At 31.0% G+C, this 8,072-nt stretch overlaps 1 long non-coding RNA gene across 1 annotated transcript; it reads right to left on the bottom strand.

Annotated features, from left to right (window-relative positions):
• Window positions 1–5,488: 5,488 nt before the first annotated feature.
• On the bottom strand, window positions 5,489–6,780 carry LOC107918727 (uncharacterized). Its single transcript, XR_001690214.2, has 2 exons — window positions 6,419–6,780; window positions 5,489–6,295 (listed from the first exon to the last, which is right to left on the bottom strand). It is a non-coding gene; the product is annotated as an uncharacterized lncRNA (long non-coding RNA).
• Window positions 6,781–8,072: the final 1,292 nt, after the last annotated feature.

The raw sequence follows: 8,072 nt of genomic DNA on the forward strand, positions 1-8,072 counted from the left end.
GTGAGCATACTCTTTTCATAGCTCGTGTGAGCATATATGTAAAGGAAAGGACAGACTACGGTTATATGTTTAGCACACTTCGTGTGAGCTATCCCGCGTATCCAACGATATTCTATTCGGTTCAGCGGGCATGAATTCACAAGGATATGGTAGGAGTTCTATATGAACCAAAACTTGAATGTATGAAAGACTTTTAAATGGTGAGATACATGGAAAATATGCTATGTTGAGATGGATGACAAATCCAAATGAATCATGTTTAAGTTTAATGGCCATCCATGTTTAATTGCCTATGAATTGTGTTCAAATATGCTAACATGTTTATGTTGATGCTTAGGCTTTGGCCAAGCTATTGGTTGGTTTATGCCATACATTTAAATTCTATAGCCATTTAGTGCCTTTTAACTTATAGAACTCAAGTTTTGCACCTTTTGCAATTTAGTCCTTTTTACCAAATTAACTATGTAAACAGTAAAATTTCTTAACAAAATTTTTATACAATAATATTAACATGTTGTAGACATTAAAATAATAATAAAATAATTATTCTCACATCAAATTTGTAGTCCCAAAACCACTATTTCAGTTTCACTGAAAACGGGCTATTACAAACTGGTTATGCGAGTTGGGGTATGAAAGATATGGTAGTTTGCCAGGACTATCTTGCAATTATGATTTTGCATATAGGGATTCACTTTTAATAATCCACCTACAAGTTATTTGTTTCTTAAAATGGACCTAGGAATGAGTTATATGCTGTTGTGAACAATAATAGGAGGCGAAGATCTTTCAGATTGGTATTCAAATTTAGATGAATAGATCTTTATTTATCCAAAATTGGTGATTTTCCTCATAAGTCCATCGACTTGTTTCACAAGGTGTGATTCCATAGATGTGGGTCTGAGCATGAATCTAGAAGTACTGTAAAATAAATTTGAGTCCATAAGACAAGCTTTTAATAGAAGATCGCAACAAGAATTACTCCCCAGGTCTGTTTTATGTGGTTATTTGGATTTATTGGTGCAAATTGTGCTAGGGTGATATCTATGGGCTATCTCTCATAAGCCACAAGTGATAATCTGCAAGAAATCCCTAGCATGGGAGTAGATGTACATAAATCAGCATCTTGGAATTATATCTATGAAATCTTGTCAAGGGAAAACTTAGGTGTACTAGGCCTTGTATAGTTGAAGGTCAAATCTTCGTTCTTTGTACCATAAGTAGTAGCCAAATGTAATCAAGCAAGATTATTTGTTCACCATGAATATGTAAGTAAATAAGCTATGATTGTTGATGACAGTGCACCAAATACAAGAGAGTCTGTTCGAGCGATGGGAACACTATACCCACTAGATTGACGAGCCATCCTAATTTAGACAAGTCAAACTTGAACCTTGAGTTGTAAAATACAACCGTGTTAACATAGTATTGGTGAGGTATGAAAACTCATTAAGTTCATTAGAACTTACGCATGTGTTAATATGTATTGCAGGTAAAAAGAGAATTTGAGAGTTCGATGAAGGACCAAGCCAGAATCCTCCGAGCTAAGGAAGATTTGCCTCTTATTCGTAATATGTATAAAGTGGTGGCCTAGAGGTAGAGCCTCAGGTTCATAGTCAAGTTCGTAAATAACTGCAATTAGAACATGTTTTCAACTTTAAACAAATAATCAGCATGATAAAGATTAGACTACCTTGTAAACTATTATGTATATTAGATTAAAGTGTGTAATTAGAAGTAAATTCTTATACATTGCGAGGCTAATTAGATAATTGTGTTTCTATAATACTTATACTATGAAAATATGAATTTCGAATGTATATGGTGAGGGTCAATGGATAGTTGTGCTTTAATACAATTTGCATTAATTAGGAATGGCAGAATATATATTTATTAAGAATATGTTGGTAATTTTAGACCTTGAGTGCAGCATCCTAAAATCCAAATTCGGCGATCAGGTTGAGTTTTAGGTGTTACAATTTTGGGCTAAGATTTATTATTATAAATATCACAAATCGGGTCAGGTTTCAAAATTTAAATTTTTGTTATGCAAGAAAATCGTTTTCAAACCAGAGTTTTTCCAACATAGGCTTGGTTTGCGTGAGGATAAGCAAAGACTTAAGTGTGGGATAATTTGATCTGCCACAATTTAGTGTGACAAATTAAGCCTTTTTCATTACTTAAAGAGCTCTTATTCAAGTAATTTTATATCTTTTATGGTTATTTCTAAAATTATTTAGTTTTAATTTAGATTGAATAAAATTAAGGTTTTACTGTTGTTTTATGACTTCTTAGGTTGATTCAAGCCTAAGGAAGAACTAACAAGTTGATTGAGTGTGCGGACAACATTTTAGGTTGATAAGTAAGCAAACTGCCTTGGATGCTGCAACATTTAGAGGAGATGTCATGACAACGAACTTTGAAACCGAGAGGGGGAACATATAGCCACTAATGTTGCGACAACCACCACTCAATGTTGCGACAACGAACTTCAAACTGATAGGGGGAGCATTTAACGTGCAATTTTGCGACACCAACTATTGGGTGTTGTAACACTGGTCCGAGAAGACCCAAAATGTGTTTTTGTTCGTATAATCATATTTAACTTGTTAATCAGCCTGTAATTGACCTAATGAGGTCATACTATACAACTACTATATATATCAACTCAAAACAATAGATTATGGGACTTTTCTACATATTTCTTTACAGAAATTTCAGTTTAGCTTTCAGTAAATTAGAGTTTTTGCTTTTATGTTTTCTTAGTCGAAAAATTTCTATTCCAAATTTGAGACAATTGCGAGCAGAGAATGTTTCCAGTTCATGTTATTAAATTGATTCATCAATAAGCATTCCTCTCCCTTATTCTTTTATTTATATCTCTTTCATTAATCTCATTAATTTACTATTTGTATCAATATTATTCTCTCTCGTATTTCACAATACGATTATAAATAAAATTAACAAGAAAAATAAATATCATATGCAATTTTGTCTAATTAGTCTAAAATTTCATGTTTGTTTGGGTTATTCTCTCTCTACCATTAAACATATATTATTGTCATCATTGATTGGTCCTTAGTCAAGTACAAAAAACTAATAATAATTATTATGTAACTTAATTAAAATTAGTATCAATAATTTATAATAAATACTATGTACTTAAAACAAATATTTAATAAGTCAAAATGTATAAAAAATTATCTTTGTTCAATAAAATTTTTAGATTATTTAAACATAATTGTAAAATACATACAATTATATTTTAAAAATAATATATATATCCGACACTTAAAATATTGTTGTTGTTCTATTAAATAACTCCTTAAACTTATATGATGTAAGGTGTGCTCGGAAAATTATAGGATAATTGAATTTGATTCTAGATATTCACAATTATCTGCGTAATCACTCCAATTATAATCCATCCCTAAGAATGAAAAATGTAATTGAATGCATCAATTACATTCAATTTAGTAAAACTTACTAATTGTAACAATTACTCAAATCTAATTACTAGATGATTTTTCAAAAACTGATAAAATTTTTATCTAACACCACATACAACATTAACTAATTACGCAAACAATTACAACTTTTATAACAATTTTTCTATAACATTAGAGCGGACGAAGGACTCATCCAATTTTAGAATTTTTCTTAAATAGGAAGTTTCAAATAATCTTTTTAATTATTATTTTTATATTTATACATATAGAAAAATATCCCTTTTAAAGATATATATTTAAACCCCAAGTGGTGTAAAAGACCATGAACAACATCGGGAAAAAAATCATTGGTAGCAGATCGGGGCTAGAGGTGCTCATGGGCTGGGCCGGGCCCAGAAAAAATTTTGGACCGAGCCCAACCCAGCTCGAAATATGGGCCTAAAATTTTGCCCATGCTCGGCCCGGGAAAAAATTCATAAGCCCGGACCCGGCCCGGCCCGGCCCGTTTTTAAATAAATACCAAAAATTTATTTTAAAAATTAAAACAAAAATTTAAAAAAGTATTTTAAAAATATTTTAAAATTAAAAAAAATTTAAAAAGTATTTTAAAAAAATTTAAAATTTAAAATTTTAAAAAAAGTATTTTAAAATTAAAAAAATAAAAATATTTATTATATTCAGGCCGGACCGAGCCGGGCCCAGGCCAAAAAAGTGGTGCCCGAAGCCCGGCCGATTTTTAATCGGGCCTCATTTTTTTGCCCAAGCCCATATTTCGGGCCTATATTTTTACCCAAACCCTCCCATATTTCGGGTGGGCCGTCGGTCCGGACCGCCCGGCCCATGAACACCTCTAATCGGGGCGGACTTGGATGAGGACTTTCATATTTCAACCCAACATGTTCGAATTCCATTAAAATATAAAAATATTTATAATTTAAATTTAATTATGAAAAATATAATTTCAATATTTTATTAACATTTAAACAATAAAACGAGTAGAAAATCCGAACTGAATCAACTCAAGGACGGGCATATAATATTTTTGAAACTAAACCACAACCGGACCAAACCCGTAGACAGTTTAGTTCTTAGTTTTCAAATTTCAACAAACAAGTTATTCGGCTGACAGTTTCCGTCAATTAACCATTACCATCGTTAGCTGATGATGACAAGACTATTATTTATCCAATTGGCGATATATGGGGACTTCCATAAGTGATTTAAAATGATAAAGAAAATTAAAAGATTTAAAAGTATGGCAGATTAACCATTGCGTCGAAGCTTTTTCGGACCACACCCCCCCTCCCCCAAAAAATAAAAAAAGGGGGGGGGGGAATAGGAGAAAAGATAAGCAGCCAAGCAGGTGTTTCAGAGTTGCAATCTCATTAAACATCATCGTATCCAATTGTTTGTATATAAAGAATAACAGCATTTTACAAGCAGCACATGGGCTGCTTCTCATAATAAGGTCAATGAGATTCCTTGAACACTCTTCTCAAGACATCAAATACAAATGTGCCTCTATACCCTGTTGTCATGTCTATATCATCTTTCACCCCTAAACAACAATAAAGTCTAAAGATAACTCCATGCTTTATAACATAATTTTGTTTTTTTAAGGAGAAAAATAGACGCATTGTAATCTATGACAAAATAGACAGAAATGAAGAGAAACACACTACTAGCTCTCGAAATATCTCAACATCCATATCAAAAGCATACTTTTAAAATAAATGAAGAGTGAGAGTAGCATAACTTACGATTTGTAGCAAAGTGAAAATCAACCCCGAGTCTAAGATTTCTACTAGCTGCTACACCCAAATGCATCAATATAATCAACAGAACCACATAGCCAAGCATTAAAAAGTGCAACTTGATGAATACTTCAAAACGTGGTAGGGACAAGAAGCCAAACTACTAGGCTCTAGTCACTCACTTCCCCTTGAGCACCATCACCTAGGTTATTTATTAATTGAACTACTCTGACTTAAGATGCAGTGCAAGATCAAGTATGAAGCATAACTGAAGCAGCGGAAACATTAGTACAAACACTGTCCAAAAGCAAATTGATATTAAAAGAAAGAGTTATTTACATTGTTATTCCGAGGTGCATTCTGCATAACACCCAAGTAATACACTGAACATTTGGATTATATAACTATAAAAGTGAACAAGACAATAGTAAAATAATAGACATCTTGAATCTTTGTCATTAGCAACACTTCCACACCTTTGAACACTAACATTAATTTATTCATAAAAAATAAAATCTTATCATAAGACCCAGTAACTTCATAAACAAGGGTAATGGTTCCTTAACTATCCATATATTGTGCTCTAATGCTTAGAATATCTATTTCCAGGCAATGCTACTTCCTCGAGAAAACAAAAATTATAGACATCCCACTGGAGATGGCCAAAAAACTAACCTGGACACACCAACCTTCCTATAAAATTTATATATATATATATAAAAAATCCAGATATTCTCTTCCTTCCCTTTCACACTCCCAACAGAATCAAGTGTTTTTTTTTTTTGAACTCCTTAGTTAAAAACAAGCCAAAATTACGAAATATAGATAAAATAAAACTTGAAACTAGAGATGGCATCCAAAGCAATTACAGGTCTTGGGAGTGAAGGAGCAGAAACCAAAAGGTCTGTTTGGAATGTTGCAATTGAAGGCATAGCAACAAGGGGATGGCAAGCAAACACCTTTCGGTCCACCACAGCATGTACAAGCAGCACATATCTGGAAAGTCCCCAACTTTCTTCTGCTTTCATTAAACATCATCATCTTCACCATCTTTTCGTCCACCAATGGAACCAGTTCTAAAGATTCATTTACCTTCAAATCAAGAAAGCGACTTTAAATCTATAAAAAAAATAGACAAAAAGCTCAAATATTGGACATGAAAAGCAAAGGACTCAATGCAATCCAAACCAAGGTTTTTTTTTCTTTTTTACTTACTTGGGTAGATTCATTGTAATTGAAGACATAAGCTGAAAAAACCAGAAATAGGAGAAAAAGAGAGACCTCGAGAGGAGATTTCATGTTTCTTGAAGTGGGTTTCGGGTTTTGTGATTGACTGAGCAGGTAGTAAAATGAAAAGAGGGGGGAAAAAGAAGAAAAATTGATGTATAAGAATGTGAAATGGATTTTGTAAAGGACTAATAGAGCTATTTAAGTTAGATGTGGAGATCATAAATGAAAAAGAATCGCTTTTTTGAACACCTTTTTCTGGTGGTGCTCATTTGACGGCATCTTAAATGAGATTTTACTATTTAGCTTGGAGGAGAGGGAGGGGGGAGAACTCATTGGTGGAATGTTATAAAAATTTAATGATGATGGAAGAACCTATGGTTTAATATAATATTTTTTCTATAAAAATATTAAAAAAGCATAACAATTATAAATATATATAAATAATATTAAATATTTAAAATATTAAAATTGATATAAACTTATTAAAATTATAAAAACTTATAAATATTATAAAAACATAAAAAAATCTAAGAAATTATAAAAAATATAAAATTATTTAAAATTATAAAAAAACGTATGAGAATTTTTTAAAATAATATAATATTATAAAAATATTAAAATTGATATAAACTTATAAAAATTATTAAAAACAAACATAAAAACTTGAACTAGACCGGTTAGCCCGAAATCAACATGTTCGGGGAAAGCCATTAGACCGGTTTACCTAGGAACCGAGAGATTAAACCAATTTTTATTTTTTTAATACTTTTATCAAATCAAATTTTCATTATCCAACTATTCGCATATGTTAGAATGAAATATTCTAACCAAGGTTTCCAGAAACGGACCAGTGATCGAACCAAGCAAGCCATCAGTCTATCAGTTCAACTAATCTGTCCAGTTCAATTAAATAAAAAATAAAAAATAAAAACATATTAAAAATAGAAAAATTGGTTCAACCGACCTATTCCCAAGTCAACTGGTCTAATGGCTTTCTCCGAACCGATACCCTTGCCAATTTCGGTCTAATTGGTACAATCAGTTGGTCTGGTCCAAGTTTTTATGATTTTTTAATATTTTTTTATAAGTTTATTTTAATTTTAATACTTCTAATATGTTTTTACAAAATTTTAAATATTTTACATATATTCTATATTTTTATAATTTATTAGAATTTTTTATAATATCTATAATATTTTTATAATATTTTATAGGTTTATATCAATTTTCATATTTTAAAATATATTTTTAATATTTAGTAATTTATATATATTTTTAAATATTTTTAAATATTTAATAATAATTTTATCAAATCAAACTTTCATTATCCAACTAGCATATGTCAAAATGAAATATTCTAATCAAGGCTTTAATCGCCACCAAACGTGCAAACATTTAGACCGAAAATACTGCAGCAAAAAGATAAATAATTAAGTAGTGGTGTCTGCAAGCATACGGGTCAAATTGTAATATAGTAAAGTGTTACAACGAAACACTCTGAGAAGTATTCTGAGGATTGTGCCTAAAGGAGGTTGAATTAAACTAAAATTCACTTTTTCTACACTAACTAAACAATATTAACCTAAAATTATAGTACGAAAAACCTAATCGAAATTAAGTAACGAAAATAACATAAAGT

Source organism: Gossypium hirsutum, chromosome D13, assembly GCF_007990345.1.
Source record: "Gossypium hirsutum isolate 1008001.06 chromosome D13, Gossypium_hirsutum_v2.1, whole genome shotgun sequence".
Lineage (NCBI taxonomy): Eukaryota > Viridiplantae > Streptophyta > Magnoliopsida > Malvales > Malvaceae > Gossypium > Gossypium hirsutum.